The following is an 18,153-nucleotide window of genomic DNA, read 5'->3' on the forward strand; positions in this document are numbered from 1 at the left end:
GTCGGGAGAGCAGGAGGCCAGTAACTGGTGAGTTTAAAAGCTCACCTTTCATGGGGCTTTTTCTTTCGCAGCTGGGGCAGTCGGGAGAGCAGGAGGCCAGTAACTGGTGAGTTTAAAAGCTCACCTTTCGGAGGCTTTTTCTTTCACAGCTGGGGCAGTCGGGAGAGCAGGAGGCCAGTAAGTGGTGAGTTTAAAAGCTCACCTTTCGCGGGCTTTTTCTTTCACAGCTGGTGCAGTCGGGAGAGCAGGAGGCCAGTAACTTGTGAGTTTAAAAGCTCACCTTTCGGGGGCTTTTTCTTTCACAGCTGGGGCAGTCGGGAGAGCAGGAAGCCAGTAACTGGTGAGTTTAAAAGCTCACCTTTCGCGGGCTTTTTCTTTCACAGCTGGTGCAGTCGGGAGAGCAGGAGGCCAGTAACTGGTGAGTTTAAAAGCTCACCTTTCGGGGGCTTTTTCTTTCACAGCTGGGGCAGTCGGGAGAGCAGGAGGCCAGTAACTGGTGAGTTTAAAAGCTCACCTTTCGCGGGCTTTTTCTTTCACAGCTGGTGCAGTCGGGAGAGCAGGAGTCCAGTAACTGGTGAGTTTAAAAGCTCACCTTTCGGGGGCTTTTTCTTTCACAGCTGGTGCAGTCGGGAGAGCAGGAGGCCAGTAACTGGTGAGTTTAAAAGCTCACCTTTCGGGGGCTTTTTCTTTCACAGCTGGTGCAGTCGGGAGAGCAGGAGGCCAGTAACAGGTGAGTTTAAAAGCTCACCTTTCGCGGGCTTTTTCTTTCACAGCTGGTGCAGTCGGGAGAGCAGGAGGCCAGTAACTGGTGAGTTTAAAAGCTCACCTTTCGGGGGCTTTTTCTTTCACAGCTGGGGCAGTCGGAAGAGCAGGAGGCCAGTAACTGGTGAGTTTAAAAGCTCACCTTTCGGGGGCTTTTTCTTTCACAGCTGGTGCAGTCGGGAGAGCAGGAGGCCAGTAACTGGTGAGTTTAAAAGCTCACCTTTCGGGGGCTTTTTCTTTCGCAGCTGGGGCAGTCGGGAGAGCAGGAGGCCAGTAACTGGTGAGTTTAAAAGCTCACCTTTCGCGGGCTTTTTCTTGCACAGCTGGTGCAGTCGGGAGAGCAGGAGGCCAGTAACTGGTGAGTTTAAAAGCTCACCTTTCGGGGGCTTTTTCTTTCGCAGCTGGGGCAGTCGGGAGAGCAGGAGGCCAGTAACTGGTGAGTTTAAAAGCTCACCTTTCGCGGGCTTTTTCTTGCACAGCTGGTGCAGTCGGGAGAGCAGGAGGCCAGTAACTGGTGAGTTTAAAAGCTCACCTTTCGGGGGCTTTTTCTTTCACAGCTGGGGCAGTCGGGAGAGCAGGAGGCCAGTAACTGGTGAGTTTAAAAGCTCACCTTTCGGTGGCTTTTTCTTTCACAGCTGGGGCAGTCGGGAGAGCAGGAGGCCAGTAACTGGTGAGTTTAAAAGCTCACCTTTCGCGGGCTTTTTCTTTCACAGCTGGTGCAGTCGGGAGAGCAGGAGGCCAGTAACTGGTGAGTTTAAAAGCTCACCTTTCGGAGGCTTTTTCTTTCACAGCTGGAGCAGTCGGAAGAGCAGGAGGCCAGTAACTGGTGAGTTTAAAAGCTCACCTTTCGGGGGCTTTTTCTTTCACACCTGGTGCAGTCGGGAGAGCAGGAGGCCAGTAACTGGTGAGTTTAAAAGCTCACCTTTCGGGGGCTTTTTCTTTCACAGCTGGGGCAGTCGGGAGAGCAGGAGGCCAGTAACTGGTGAGTTTAAAAGCTCACCTTTCGCGGGCATTTTCATGCACAGCTGGTGCAGTCGGGAGAGCAGGAGGCCAGTAACTGGTGAGTTTAAAAGCTCACCTTTCGGGGGCTTTTTCTTTCACAGCTGGGGCAGTCGGGAGAGCAGGAGGCCAGTAACTGGTGAGTTTAAAAGCTCACCTTTCGCGGGCTTTTTCTTTCACAGCTGGTGCAGTCGGGAGAGCAGGAGGCCAGTAACTGGTGAGTTTAAAAGCTCACCTTTCGGGGGCTTTTTCTTTCACAGCTGGTGCAGTCGGGAGAGCAGGAGGCCAGTAACAGGTGAGTTTAAAAGCTCACCTTTCGCGGGCTTTTTCTTTCACAGCTGGTGCAGTCGGGAGAGCAGGAGGCCAGTAACTGGTGAGTTTAAAAGCTCACCTTTCGGGGGCTTTTTCTTTCGCAGCTGGGGCAGTCGGGAGAGCAGGAGGCCAGTAACTGGTGAGTTTAAAAGCTCACCTTTCGCGGGCTTTTTCTTGCACAGCTGGTGCAGTCGGGAGAGCAGGAGGCCAGTAACTGGTGAGTTTAAAAGCTCACCTTTCGGGGGCTTTTTCTTTCACAGCTGGGGCAGTCGGGAGAGCAGGAGGCCAGTAACTGGTGAGTTTAAAAGCTCACCTTTCGGGGGCTTTTTCTTTCACAGCTGGGGCAGTCGGGAGAGCAGGAGGCCAGTAACTGGTGAGTTTAAAAGCTCACCTTTCGCGGGCTTTTTCTTTCACAGCTGGTGCAGTCGGGAGAGCAGGAGGCCAGTAACTGGTGAGTTTAAAAGCTCACCTTTCGGAGGCTTTTTCTTTCACAGCTGGAGCAGTCGGCAGAGCAGGAGGCCAGTAACTGGTGAGTTTAAAAGCTCACCTTTCGGGGGCTTTTTCTTTCACAGCTGGGGCAGTCGGGAGAGCAGGAGGCCAGTAACTGGTGAGTTTAAAAGCTCACCTTTCGCGGGCTTTTTCTTTCACAGCTGGTGCAGTCGGGAGAGCAGGAGGCCAGTAACTGGTGAGTTTAAAAGCTCACCTTTCGGAGGCTTTTTCTTTCACAGCTGGAGCAGTCGGAAGAGCAGGAGGCCAGTAACTGGTGAGTTTAAAAGCTCACCTTTCGGGGGCTTTTTCTTTCACAGCTGGTGCAGTCGGGAGAGCAGGAGGCCAGTAACTGGTGAGTTTAAAAGCTCAACTTTCGGGGGCTTTTTCTTTCACAGCTGGGGCAGTCGGGAGAGCAGGAGGCCAGTAACTGGTGAGTTTAAAAGCTCACCTTTCGCGGGCTTTTTCTTGCACAGCTGGTGCAGTCGGGAGAGCAGGAGGCCAGTAACTGGTGAGTTTAAAATCTCACCTTTCGAGGGCTTTTTCTTTCACAGCTGGGGCAGTCGGGAGAGCAGGAGGCCAGTAACTGGTGAGTTTAAAAGCTCACCTTTCGCGGGCTTTTTCTTTCACAGCTGGTGCAGTCGGGATAGCAGGAAGCCAGTAACTCTTATATAGGTGGAGCTGTTGCTAAACCCGAAACACTACAGTGTAGTGTCTCCCACCCTTCCACCTCCTCTAACCTTTTAGGGGTTAGGGGAAGTTGAAAAGGTAGGTTCAATTTATTTTATTTCAGGAGCCTAACCTAGGTGGAAAAGGTTCCAGGACAGGAGGCGGCAGTGAAAATACAACACCAGAAAACAGGTAGGTGACTGGTTGGTGAGTACTTTCACAAACTTATTCTAAGTAGAATTCAATAATTAAGCTAAATCGTAGTAAATAAAAGGGTATTGTAAGGGTTAAGTCATGGAAGGGCAGCTCGAACCCGTATCATGCTCCTCCTGTGCCATGTGGGAAATCAGGGACACTGTCCCTGACAACTATGTGTGCAGGAAGTGTGTCCAGCTGCAGCTCCTAGCGGACCGCATGGCGGCGCTGGAGCTGCAAATGGACTCACTCTGGAGCATACGCGATGCTGAGGATGTTGTGGATAGCATATTCAGTGAGTTGGTCACACCGCAGGTAAAGGCTAGCTCAGACAGTAAATGGGTGACCAAAAGGCAGGGTAAAGGCAGGAAGGTAGTGCAGGAGTCACCTGCGGTCATCTCCCTCCAAAACAGGTTTACCGTTTTGGGTAATGTTGGGGGAGATGACTTATCAGGGGAAGGCACCAGCAGCCAGGTTCAGGGCACCATGACTGGCTCTGCTGCACAGAAGGGCGGGAAAAAGAGGGATAGGGCTATAGTGATAGGGGATTCAATTGTAAGGGGGATAGATAGGAGTTTCTGTTGCCGAGACAGAGACTCCAAGATGGTATGTTGCCTCCCTGGTGCAAGGGTCAAGGATGTCTCGGAGCGGGTGCAGAGCATTCTGAAGGGGGAGGGGGATCAGCCAGTTGTCGTGGTACATGTAGGTACCAACGATGTAGGTAAAAAGAGGGAGGAGGTCCTACAAGCTGAATTTAGGGAGTTAGGAGCTAAATTGAAAAGTAGGACCTCAAAGGTAGTAATCTCTGGATTGCTACCAGTGCCACGAGCTAATAAGTTTAGAGAGAGTAAGATAGATAAGCTAAATACGTGGCTTGAGCAGTGGTGCAAGGGAGAGGGATTTAAATTCTTGAGGCATTGGAACCAGTTCTTGGGGAGGAGTGACCTGTACCAAGGGGACGGTCTACACCTGAACTGTGAGGGAGCCGATGTCCTCGGGGTAATATTTTCTAGGGCGGTTCGGGAGGATTTAAACTAATTTGGCAGGGGGATGGGAACCTAGGTAGTGGAAAAGAGGGAAGTCATATGAAGTCAGAAATAGATGGTAGAAAGGTGAGAAGCAATAAGCAAAGGAGAGAAACACAAAGGGCCAAACTAATTCATAATGAGAGTGTGAAAAAAGCAAGCCTGAAGGCTTTGTATCTTAATGCTAGAAGCATTAGGAACAAGGTGGATGAATTAGTTGTGGAAATAGAGGTAAACAAGTATGATTTGATTGGGATTACAGAAACGTGGCTGCAGGGTGGGCAAGGCTGGGAACTTAACATCCAGGGATATACAATATTTAGGAAGGATCGGCAAAAAGGTAGGGGAGGTGGGGTAGCATTGCTGGTAAAGGAGGGGATTAATGCAATGGAAAGGAAGGATATTAACTCGGATGAAACGGAATCTGTATGGGTAGAAATGAGAAATAGCAAGGGGAGGAAAACGTTAGTAGGTGTGATATATAGTTCTCCAAATAGTAATATGGAGGTGAGGGAAGGCATAAAAAGGGAAATTAGAGAAGCGTGCGATAAGAGCACAGCTGTCATCATGGGTGACTTTAATTTACATATTGATTGGACTACCCAAATTAGTAAAAATTCTGAGGAGGAGGAATTCCTGGAATGTTTTCGGGACGGTTATCTGGACCAATATGTCGAGGAGCCGACTCGAGATCAGGCCATTTTAGACTGGGTATTGTGCAATGAGAAGGGACTTATCAGCAATCTTCTTGTACGAGGCCCCTTGGTCAGAGCGATCATAATATGATCGAGCTCTCAGTCGAGATGGAGAGTGAGGAAATTGAATTAGAGACTAAGGTCCAGAACTTAAATAAAGGGAATTACGAGGGTATGAGACGGGAATTGGGTAAGATTGATTGGGTGGTGTTTCTGGGGGGATTGACAGTGGATAGACAATGGCAAGCATTCAAAGATAGAATAGAAGAATTCCAGAACATGTTTATACCGGTTTGGCATAAAAATAAACCTAAAAAGGTGACTCAACCGTGGATAACGAGGGAAATTAGGGACAGCATAAAATCAAAAAAAAGGGCATATCAACTGGCAAAAAAAAGCACCAGACCGGAAGATTGGGGGCAGTACAGGATACAGCAAAAGAGGACAAAGGGATTAATCAGGAAGGGGAAAATAGAATACGAAAGTAAACTTGCAGCAAACATAAAGACAGACTGCAAAAGCTTTTATCGGTATATCAGGAGGAAAAGACTGGTAAAATCCCAAGTCGGTCCCTTGCAGTCCGATTTGGGAGAATATATAATGGAGAATAAGGAAATGGCATACCAATTAAACTCATACTTTGGTTCCGTATTCACAAAGGAGGACACAAATAACCTCCCAGGAATATCGGCAAACATAGGGACTAATGAGAGGGAGGAGCTGACAGAAATTAGTATCTCTAGGGATATGGTGTTGGGTAATGAGGGGACTGAAGGCCGACAAATCCCCGGGGCCTGATAAAGTACATCCTAGGGTACTTAAGGAGGTGGCCCTGGAGATAGCAGATGCTCTAAGGATCATCTTCCGGAACTCCATTGACTCGGGAACAGTACCCGTGGATTGGAGGGTAGCTAATGTTACCCCAATATTTAAAAAGGGGGGTAGAGAGAAAGCAGGGAATTATAGACCAGTAAGCCTTACATCGGTTGTGGGCAAAATGCTAGAGTCCATTATTAAGGACAAAATAGCGGAGCACTTGACAAATGGGGAAAGGATCGGACAGAGTCAACATGGATTTACAAAGGGTAAATCGTGTTTGACTAATCTGCTGGAATTTTTTGAGGAAGTAACTGGTAAAATAGATGGGGGAGAGCTAGTGGATGTGGTGTACCTTGACTTCCAGAAAGCCTTCGATAAGGTTCCACACAAAAGATTATCATGCAAAATTAAGGCTCATGGGATTGGGGGCAAAGTATTAACGTGGATAGAGAACTGGCTGGCGGATAGAAAACAGAGAGTTGGAATAAACGGCTCGTTTTCGGAGTGGCAGGCAGTGACCAGCGGGGTGCCGCAAGGATCTGTCCTGGGACCCCAGCTGTTCACAATATATATAAATGATCTGGATCAGGGAATTGGATGCAATATTTCCAAATTCGCTGACGACACTAAACTAGGAGGAGGTGTGGGCTCTGATGAGGATGTCAGGAGGCTACAGTGCGATTTGGACAGGTTGGGGGAATGGGCGGATACGTGGCAGATGCACTATAATGTGGATAAATGCGAGGTTATCCACTTTGGGGGTAAAAACAGGAGGGTAGATTATTCTCTAAATGGCAATAGATTGGGAGATGGGGAAGTGCAGAGGGACCTGGGTGTTCTTGTGCACCAGTCACTGAAGGAGAGCATGCAGGTGCAACAGGCGATTAAGAAGGCAAATGGTATGTTGGCCTTCATATCAAGGGGGTTCGAGTATAGGAATAGGGATACCTTACTACAGCTGTACAAGGTGCTGGTGAGACCGCATCTGGAGTATTGTGTACAGTTTTGGTCGCCCCATCTGCGGAAGGATGTTCTTGCCATGGAAAGAGTGCAACGGCGATTCACCAGGCTGATACCTGGAATGGCGGGAATGACCTACGAAGAGAGATTAAATAGTTTGGGCTTGTACTCACTGGAGTTTAGAAGATTGAGAGGGGATCTCATCGAAACATATAAAATTATGGCAGGCCTGGACAGGCTGAATTCAGAGAGAATGTTTCCAATGGCCGGGTAGCACAGAACCAGGGGCCACAGTCTAAAAATAGCGGGCAAATCATTTAAAACAGAGATGAGGAAGAATTTCTTCACTCAAAGAGTGGTGAGCCTGTGGAATTCCCTGCCACAGAGGGCTGTGAAGGCTAATTCAATAAATATTTTCAAGAGAGAATTGGATATATTTCTGAAGGCTAAGGGGATTAAGGGTTACGGAGAAAAGGCGGGGACGGGGTACTGAACTGGTAAGATCAGCTATGATCTCAGACGAAGATCAGCCATGATCTCATTGAATGGCGGAGCAGGTTCGAAGGGCCGAATGGCCTACTCCTGTTCCTATCTCTATGTTTCTCTATGTTTTCTCAGTTCTGATGCACTGTTCTGAGTGTCAGCGTTCGCTTCCTGTTGCTCCAAGGTGAACACGCTTCACCCTGAAACCACAGGTTTCCATTAGAAACTTTAAGCGTCACGGCTAACTTCAGCCTGAAATATTTTCCGATACCTTACCTATAGCTGTTTAATTGTACTTCCTGCCTCCATACCGATGAAAGGCGAATTGTGATATGTGTGTTATTCCCGCTTTTCAGTGGATTGACTTAGAATTTGTTATTAATTATTTAGATCAAACTTCCTCATTCAGTATGCCAAATTTCTTCCTGTCACTGAGATATAATTCAGCACAATGTGTTTAAACTGCTGTCCTTCAATAAACACAGTGCTTCAGATAACCTTTGAGTTCCCCATGTCACTGAGATATGGCTCAGCGCAATGGATGGAAACAGCGGTCCGTCAATAAAGCCAATGCTTGAGCTGCCCGTTGAGCTCTGCAGTTATCTATTAATATCCAACTTTTGAGTCTCGATTCCCAACTGTAATACATCCATCCATTCAAAAATGGAGTTCCGAATAATGAATTGCAATTGTGGTTCATTGTGTGGCTGCATTAGGAGTTCTGTAAAGATGCTGAATATCAACACACACTCTCCACCGAGCTGCTTTCCTCTTCTTTCAGTGACGGTTTCTCCGCCACAAATTGAAGGCATTGTCTATTTTGAGTAACTTTTCACGTTGGTTTCTATTAGGCACAAGGACATATTTTGAAACTTGTCAAGAATTATTGGAAATAACTTCTCCTGATAAAGTATTCAGTTATACTGAGGTAATCCATATTATTATTAAACCTAGGACATTTACGAGTGAATTTAGGAAGTACTCATTCAAGCATCGAGTTGTGGAAATCTGGAGTAGTTTCACATAAGGCTGCGGATGGCGTGTCACTGATGGTTAAAGACTGAGGTCTTTAGTTTTTTTATTTAATGTTATCAATGAATACAGAGCATAGGCTGGAGGTACACATGAGTTGAGGTACAGATCAGCCATGATCTAACTGAACTGCCGAACGCATTCGAGTTGCTGAATGGCCCATTCGTCTTTCGTTGGGCAGATATTGGCTTTACATTTTTAATGGAGCTTGAAGTAACGACGAATAAAGTTCATCAAAATGACTAGAGACTCGTGACGTTCAGTAAACCCGGAACAGCAGCTGCTCTTCCAGTTCTGTTTTCACTGTTTAAACATAACTTATGGTTTGCGAGCACACTGTTAACACGTGAACCATTGGAGTCAGCAGATATTCTATAGTTAAAGCTGAATCTATTGCATTCGGATTCAGGATATATGCCGCACTCTTTAATCCATCTTTCTTAACAGTTGTGTTCAACCAGGTACAGTGCTGGTGGATCTTCTACGGACACACAGGCGGCTGAGATTTCTCCCTGAATGTTTTATTTTCATTTAATCTGTACTTTTCCTCTGTTTTTTGGAACAAGCATGTTTCATTCTACCTCATATTTATGACTCAAAGACTCTCTCAGATGTTCCTCTGCTCTCTGTTCATGTCCAGGACTAGTCTTTCCTAAATTGTCATTGCTTATGGAACCCGAATTTGTTCTGTATTCATTTGGCTGCGCATTCTGGCTGACTTTGAACAACAGAGTCCATTTTATTTCTATCTTCCAATTTTTGATTGATCTGTTTACCTTCACTCCTGTTGGGCTGTTCTTTCATGTCTCCTCCGTTCCTTTGACAAAGTCAGGACACCTGCCATCTCTCCACATTCGGGTACATAACTCTGTTAATCTGTGCCACAATCAGCCGCTATTGTTTTGACATTCTACTCTAATGACGCTGTTCCAGGCTTGAATATGGCTTGAATAAGCCAAGGACAATCATTGTGCCTTGTTCGGTATTCTCGACAGGGCCTATGGAGGTATCCGTCGCTGCAGCCTGCTGAACACCAACCAGAACAGCACCAACCATCTCTCCCGCCATCCTTCCTGTCTAGTGTGCACTGCAGTATCGAACCGCGCCAATATTATTCCTGCCCCTCAAAGGTCACCCACATTAGACTACTGGCCTCTGTTGGAAGATTATCAACCAATGTCGCCCGCTGCCTTTCCCGCCAGAATGTCCATTCACCCTCACATAAATCCTTTCCCATCTAACAACATAGTGTGTATGAATGTAATCCTATCATGGCTTTGACGGATCTTTTCTCAGTTATGGTGATAACTTGCCCCTCGGTGAAACGAACTGCTTGGATATTACTTTCATTATTTGGTCCTGTCACTGCAGTGGCAGTGTGGCCATCATCAGAAAATCACAGTTTCATATGTTCTCAAACTCATCTGGCACCATCCCAACTGAGGAGCTCACCCTGTTCCATCTCTTTCGACTCTTATGTGTTCTAATTTGCAACCGCAGTCCAAAGCAACACTCTGAGTTTCTCTTCGGGAGATGTCCACTCACATTCTACCTTAGCCTAAGCAATTAATGACTCCTCATCTTCTGTGATTTCACTCTCCATCTCAACTCATTGTTATCCGTCTGCTCTGAGCTCACTGCCCTACTATTCTTCCTTTAGCTCCTGCCAATATTCATGACCGTACTTATGACTTTGTCATGTCACGTAGTTTCTAAATTCGTTGAGCTAAATTCAGAAATTATGATCTGTACATTAGGGGGCGCACTTCAGAGGTTTGCTTTGAATCACTTTGTCATTAATTTTCCTCTAGTGCGCATGACTTTTGATTGTTTGATGCTGACACCAAGAGGCTGAAGTATGAAACGATCTGTCGCCAGAACTTGAGTTTCTGACCATGTTGAGAGAGAAGGTTCTAACTAATGACAAATTATTGATGGGGTTGTTCTGTGTTCATTGTCCATTCTAGGCTCTTCATCTGAGGTTATGGTATGAAATTAAAATGTTCCATGTTGGAACTTGCTAAGTTGCAATCCTTATTTTATTGTGGTGCTGTTCATTTAATTGTGGGGCCACATCACTTCCTCTCAACCTTTGTTTCAGCTCTCATTCTCTGAACGCTTCCAGGTATGATATTCTGGGAGGCATCACAAGAGACTCAGTCACCGTTCCTGGCAGCTCTCATGTTTCAAAGTAGCTCACTCTAGAACATGGACACAGCTGCCTTGTTACTGATGCTTGGTGAGTCGCGAAACAATTTTATAACTAAATTATTGCATTCCAGTTCTGTGAAGTAACTGATTGGGCAAATATAAGCGTTGGAGCGGGACTGAGCCCGGCGGTGTCCGATGTCCAGTAGCTCAGTGGATGAAAGTATCTCCTCGTTTGGATTGAAGCACTTTAGATTGGAAAGCTTTTGGAGCGGATACTTGTTTCTGCAGAATTCTCAGTTGAGAGAATGCTCCTGGTTTTAGTTTTCGGGACAGCTGAGTGATTGGGGTGGAGAGAGAAGTACAGCGAGTGCCTGCTGCTGATCATTACCGCGTGTCTCCTTTATAAAGTGTTGATTAGTGGATGTCCACTGAGGACAATGTCAGGATCCATATGTACACCTTCTGTAATCAGAATGTTCATGGACACACAGCGGCTGAGCTCAGACATGGAAAGTTTCCACTCTGCCCAAGGGCAAAACAGAAAAGTGCCGCCCTTGCAATCGCATTCCAGGGTGAGTCGCCTCGTTTATAAAAGAAAGGGGAAGGATTAGACTAATTGAAATAAAACGGTTATATTTGTGTCTGATAATTCACAATAGCAGCTGATTAGGTTTGAGGTTTCACAAAGATGTTCACTTGAAATAATGTTATTCTGTCGGTTCTGTAAAGCCTGGTAATTTGCTGAACAGAACAGGGTTGTTTTCAGTGGGAAAGGCAAAGCCTTTCCGGCTGACGCAAGCACAACGGGCCGAATGATCTGTGCCTGTGCTGGACGCTTATCTGATTCTATGATTCAGGAGATTTGGAGAGGGAATCAACATTAAAAAATATTAACAGTCAGTGGATTATCCAGAAAATATATTTTCAGCTCTTCCGTTGGTGCTGAGACACTGTTCTTTCTGTGAGCAGATCAGTTCCTCTTCATTTGAACTAAAGCTTCTTCAATTTTAAACCACTGCCTTCCGTTATGACAACTAACTGCTGTTACTGTTCTCTGCAGCACAGACCATTTTCCCTTTGTTTGCTTATTTTTCATTCTCTTTGACATCTTGCACCTCCATTTAAGGCACTTTGAGGTATTTATGAGCGTGTGTGTATTGTCTGTAAAACTAAACTTTTCTGGTGAATAATTTAGGCTGTTTTCAGATCTATGAATTTATTCAAAGTCCCCTTCCACATTCAGTCTGCTAGAGCTGAGCATCTCACTGAGAGATAGATCTGCACAGTGGGCAGAGACCAACGTCCTTCAACAAACACTATGCTACAGCTGCCTTTTGTGCTCAAAATTTATCTCTTAATCTCCATCATGTTCAATCTCAATTCCCACCGTTAATGCCTCCAGCCATTCCATAATGGATCTAGGTCACTTGCATTGCCACCCTGTTCCGTGGTATGTTTGCATGTGGAGATTTGTAAAGATGCTCAGTGTTTGCACACATACTCTACCCAACTGCTTTCCTTTAGCTTTCACTGATAGTTTCACTCAGTCATATAATGGACCGTTTGTGTATCTGATCAACATTTAAAGCTGCTTTGGTTCATTAGGCCCAAGGTACAGCTTTATCCTAGCCTTGGATTATTAGAATTGTTTAAAAACGCTCATCTCAATTGAACTTATTTATTTAGAATCATAGAATCTTACAGTGCGGAAGGAACTATTCGGCCTGTCCTCCATGTGTCGGCTCTTTGAAAGATTTGTCCAAATTAGTCCCAGCCTGGACCACTTTACCCGTAACCATGCAAATTAGTGCTCTTCAAGTAAATGTCCAATGGCCATCGGAAAGATCCTATGTAACCTGATTCCACCAGTGCTTCAGGTGGTGCTTTCCAGATATTACCAACATCCCGTGTCAAATAATTTCCTGTCATTTCCCATCTCTGCATTTTTCAGATTATTTTTATATCTGTGACTTTTGGTTGCCGACCCACTTTAAGGGGAACAAGTTTGTCGCTATTTGCTCTATTAAAGAACCACATTATTGTGAGTACCTCTATCTGCTCTCCCATTGCCATGTTCTGTTATAAGGTGAACAAGTTCAGCCTCTCCAATTGAGGTCCCTCATCCCTAGTATCATGCTGGAAACCTTCTACCTACCCTCCAAAGAACTTGACATGGTTCATAAAGTTCGGTGCTTAGAATTGTACACAATACTCCAGCTGAGGCCTAAACAGTGATTTGTAAATGTTTAGCATGACTTTATTGTTGTTGTAATCAATGGCTCTTTTTTGAAAGCCAATTATCCCATACACGTTCTATGCTGCTTTATTTACTTGCCGTGCCACCTTCAATGCTTTGTGAGTTTGTTCTCTTTGAGCTTCTACCCCTTGAAGATATTGTTACTTACATTATGCGGCCTCTCCATGGTGTTCCCCCGAAGTGCTTCACTGCACAGGTAGCCGCAGTAAATTGGATCTGTCATATGTTTTTCCATTTCACCACTCTGACTATATCCTCATGCAGTCTGCAGCTATCCTGCTCACAATTTACAAATTTGCCAAATTTAGCATGAAACGCAATATTCGAAATTTTATCCCTTATTCATAGATCCAGCTCATTTCTACATAACCCGAAAATCAATGGATTTAACACCGACTCCTGGGGTACACCACTGCATTCTTCCACATGGTCAGTACAACATCAGTTCACCACTACTCTCTGCCTCTTATCCCTTAGCCATTTAAGAACACTATTCACCACCGTCCCTTTAATACCACGTGTTTCTACATCTCTAGTGAATCTGTTATGTGATATATTATTGAAATTCGTGATACACAACATCTACTGCAATACCTTCATCAACCCTCATTCCCACTGCATCAAATAACTCAATCAGGGCAATCAAACAAGATTATACCTGAACAATATACATTAATAAGGGACAAATGGCTCTCCCTTACTAAACCATGTTTCTCTAAAAGAGAATTAATGTTGTCAATGACTGTGGTTTCCAGTAGTTTTCCCACTGCTGAACGTAGACTGATTAGCCTGTAGTTAGCAGGTTCATCGGTCTCCCCGTTTTTGAACAGTAATTGACATTTGCAATCATTCAGTCCTCTGCAAAAACACACATTTCCAAGGAGGGTTGCAAGACGGTGGTCAGAACTTCTGCTATCTCACCATAGATTCACCAAGCACTGTAGGATGCATCCCATATGGACCAGAAGACTTGTTACCTTTGAATGACTCCAACACATTTATCACCACTTTTCTACCTATTTGTATCCTATCCAATATATATACTTCCCATCTACTACTGCTATTTCATTCTCTTTTGTGAATGCAGATGCAAAATACTCATTCCGTACCTCAATTATAGCATCAGCCTCCACAAGAATATTTCCCTTTTTACTCTGATTGGCCCCACAATTCCTTTAACTACACTTTAAGTTTTTATATATGAAAGATTGTTGTATTTCTGTTAATGTTACCCACTAATCTGTTTTCATAATCTTTCTTTGCCCTTCTTATATCGATTTTCAATTGCCGCATGCACTCTCTGGATTTTACGCGGTGTTCTGCTGTATTCGTGCACTTGACATCTGTCATAAGCCTGTTGTTTCTGTTTAGTTTAACCCATGTTCCCTTTCTCATCCAGGCACACTTGTTACTGAAGCCATATCTTTTCTCATTAAGTGCACATGTCTGGTTTGAACCAAGAAAACCAACCACAGAATATGCAGAATCTCCACATAACTGAAGTCCACCATCCCTGGAAGCAGAATGCTAAATTTTCCCTGATACCACTCTGCCATAATGGAAACATTCCCAGATTCTCTAATCTTTCTACATAACTGAATACCCTAATCCCTGGTACATTCTGGTAACTTTCCACTGCACCCTTTACAAGGTCTTGAAATCCTTCCTAAAGTGTGGTGCCCAAAATGGGATCAATGCTTCAGCTGCGGGCTAACCAGTGATATATAATGATTTAGCAAACCGCCATCGTTTTCTACTTTATACCTCAAAATTAAAAGTCAAAGATCTTAAAGATGGTTTAAATTATTGACCAACTTATGTTGTTGATGTGCATCCTAAATGTCCTGCAACGTTTTATAAAATCCCTTTTATTTTCTCTTCTCATTCGGCTTCCCAAAATTCATCACTTCAGATTTCTCTGCATTAAAAGTTACCTGCTACGTGTCTGCCCTTTTCACCAGCCTATCTTGCCCCCCTTAGAGCTGCTGCTATCCTCCTCACTGCTTACTACTATTTCAAGTTTACTACATCTCCAACCGTGCTATAAGTAGACTTGCTTTTTGGAGAAAGGAAATGTAAAACACATAAATTTCATTTTCCTGCAAAGTGGATTTATCTCTTATAGCTCCGATGCCGTTTACTCATTTTAACTATTTTGGAGTCTGAAACAAACTGCATTGATTTCAAGGGACAGTTACATTTGTAGTACAATACAGGCCTAAGAGGCGGTTTGTACGCTCCTTTTCTCACATTGTGATGGTGTACACGGCCCCTAATTTATTGTTTAGGAGTATCTAGGTGGAATATTATTCCTGATATAACTTAATGCACTGGAATTCAATTTTATTAATACATGAATGTCTGAGAATCAATCTGCTACTGCAGCTCTAATTGTAATTTTCAAAAGGTAATTGGGTAAATGCTTGAAAAGGAAACACGTGCAGATTTATGTGGAAACATTCTATGAAAGGGCCTAATTGTACTGGTCTTTCAAAGAGCCACACAGGCAGGTTCAGCCTAGTGGCCTGTTTCTCTGCTCTAAGATCCTATAGTTTTATAATTCAACTGTGGTGGTTATCAAATAATTAACTAATTATACGGCTTAAAACATATCAGAGAGATTCCCACGATGTATTATCATTCAATGTGTTTATCCTGAGTCTTGGTTCTGATGCCCTATTCTTAATGTCAGTGGTTAATTGCGTCATTGTCCAACGTGAAGCTTTTCTGAGCTAAAACCACTAGTTTCCGTTGTAAGCATTTCCTCTCACTGTTAACTGCAGCCTGATTATATTTCATACTATTTGCTTATTGGTATTTAATTCCTCCTCTTTGTTCCATGCAGATTGCAAACTAAATACCCCAGCTTCTCTCAATATCTCCACAAAACTGAAGGTCCTCATCCCTGGTACCATACTGTTAAATCTCCATTGCACCTTCACTGCTCTAACGAGAATAATGCCAACTTCCCTAGTCTATCCTCATAACTGAAGTCATTTATCCCCGGTACGATACTGTTAAATCTCCACTTCACCTTCACTGCTCTGAAGACAATAATGCCATCTTCCCTAGTCCCACCTCATAACTGAGTTCCTTTTTTCCCGGTACCATACTGGTAAATGGCGGAAATGACGTATGAGGAGAGCTTGTGTCCATTGGGCTTGTTTCTCGCTGGAGTTTAGAAGAATGAGAGGGGATCTCATCGAAACTTATAACATTCTAAAAGGACTAGACAGACTAGATGATGGAAGAATGTTCCGATGGTCGGGGAGTCCAGAAACAGTTGTCATAGTCTAAGGATAAGGGGTAAGCCATTTAGGGCAGAGATGAGAAGGATTTTATTCACCCAGACAGTGGTGAACCTGTGGAAATTCTCTGCCAAAGAAGGCAGTAGAGGCCAATTCATTAAATATATTCAAGAAGGAGTTGGATATATTTCTTAAGTCTAAAGGGATCAAGGGCTATGGAGAGAAGGCTAAAACAGGGCACTGCATTTGAATGATCAGCCATGATCTCATTGAATGGCGGAGCTGGCTCGAGGGGTCGAATGGCTTCCTCCTGCTCCTATCTTCTATGATTCTATATTTTGATGTTAATGTCACTTCACCTTCACTGCTCTAAGGAGAATAATCACACCTTCACTAGTGTCTTCAAGGAACTGAAGTCCTTCATTCCTGGTATATTACTGATACATCACACCATAACCTTCTCTTCTCTAAGCAGAAAAATCATCCCCCTTTCTCTATTCTCTCTACATAACTAAAGTTGCTCAGGCCTCGTGCCATTCCTGTAAATCTTCCCTTATTACTATCTGCCTTAAGGAGTCCAATCGCAGCTCTTCTAGTTATTCTACATAACTGAATTTCCTCATCTCTGGCACCATTCTGGTAAATTTCCTTGGCCCCCTGTACAAGGTCGTGACATCCTTCCTAAAGTGTGGTGCTTACAATTGGGAACATTGCTCCAGCTGAAGCCTAACCAGTGATATACAAAGGACCAGCATCACCTCCTTCCTTATGTATTTTATGCCTTTACTGTTAAAGCCAAAGTTCTTAAATTTAAAAAAAATATATTGACCAACTTATCTTGTTTATGTGCAACGTGAAAGCCCTGTAACTTTTTTAATTTCCTTTATATTATCTCCTCATTTGTCTTCCCAAATTTCATCAACTCACATTCTTCTGCAATAAAAGCCATCTGCCACGTGTCTGTCCCTTTCACCAGCTAGTCTCTGCCCTCCTGAAGTCTGCTACTATCCTCCTCACTGCTTACTACAATTTCAAGTTAACAACATTTCCAACCGTGCTCCAAGATGGCTTGCTTTTTAGGTAAAAGAATTGTGAAACACATGCATTTTATTTTCCTGCAAAGGGGTTTTAAAGCTTATATTTCCGATTCCGTTTACTCATTTTAATTTTTTGAACACTGAAACAAACTACATTGGTTTCAAGGCAAAGTTATATTTGTCGCAGAATACAGGGTGAATAGTCGGTTTGTATGTTCATATTTCACACATTGTTTTTGTGTACACGCCACTAATTTAAAGTTCAATAGATTCTAGGTGGAATATTCTCCCTGATGTAATTTAAAAGACTGGAATTCAATTGTATAATAATTGAATGTCTGAGAATCAATCTTTTTGTGAACATTTAATTGTAACTGACAAAAGGGAATTTGATAAATGCTTGAACAGGAATAACGTGCAGGGCTAGGTGGTAGGGCTAGGTGGATAATGTCTATGAAAGGGCCTAATTGGATTGGTCTTTCAAAAAGCCGCACAGGCAGGTTGGACCTAGTGTCTTGCTATTCTGCTCTATATTGCTATAGATATCTGATTCTAACTGTGGTGGTATTCAAATAATTAACTAATTTTACGGCTTAAAACATATCAGAGAGATTCCCACCGTGCATTATCCTTCAATATGTTTAGCCTGAGTCTTGGTTCTGATGTCCTGTTCTTAATGTCAGGGTTTAAATTCTTCATTGTCCGACATGAAGTGCTTCTGAGCTGAAACCACAGGTTTCCGTTGTAAGCATTTCCTGTCACTGTTGACTGCAGCCTGAATTTTCTTTCACATTCATTGCTTATCACTATTTAATTTATCTTCTTTGTTCCCTGCACATTACTTCAGAACAACCCCAGCTTCTCTCATCTGTCCTCCAAACTGAAATGTCTCATTCCCGGTAGCATAGTGTTCAATCTCCACTTCACCTTCACTTCTCTAAGGAGAATAATGCCAACTTCCCAATCTCTCCTTGTAACTGAAGTCTGTCATCCCTGATACCTTACTAGTCAATCTCCACTTCA

This window comes from Somniosus microcephalus, unplaced genomic scaffold (assembly GCF_052327205.1).
Source record: "Somniosus microcephalus isolate GS21.2 unplaced genomic scaffold, FLI_Smic_1.0 unresolved_chr8, whole genome shotgun sequence".
NCBI lineage: Eukaryota > Metazoa > Chordata > Chondrichthyes > Squaliformes > Somniosidae > Somniosus > Somniosus microcephalus.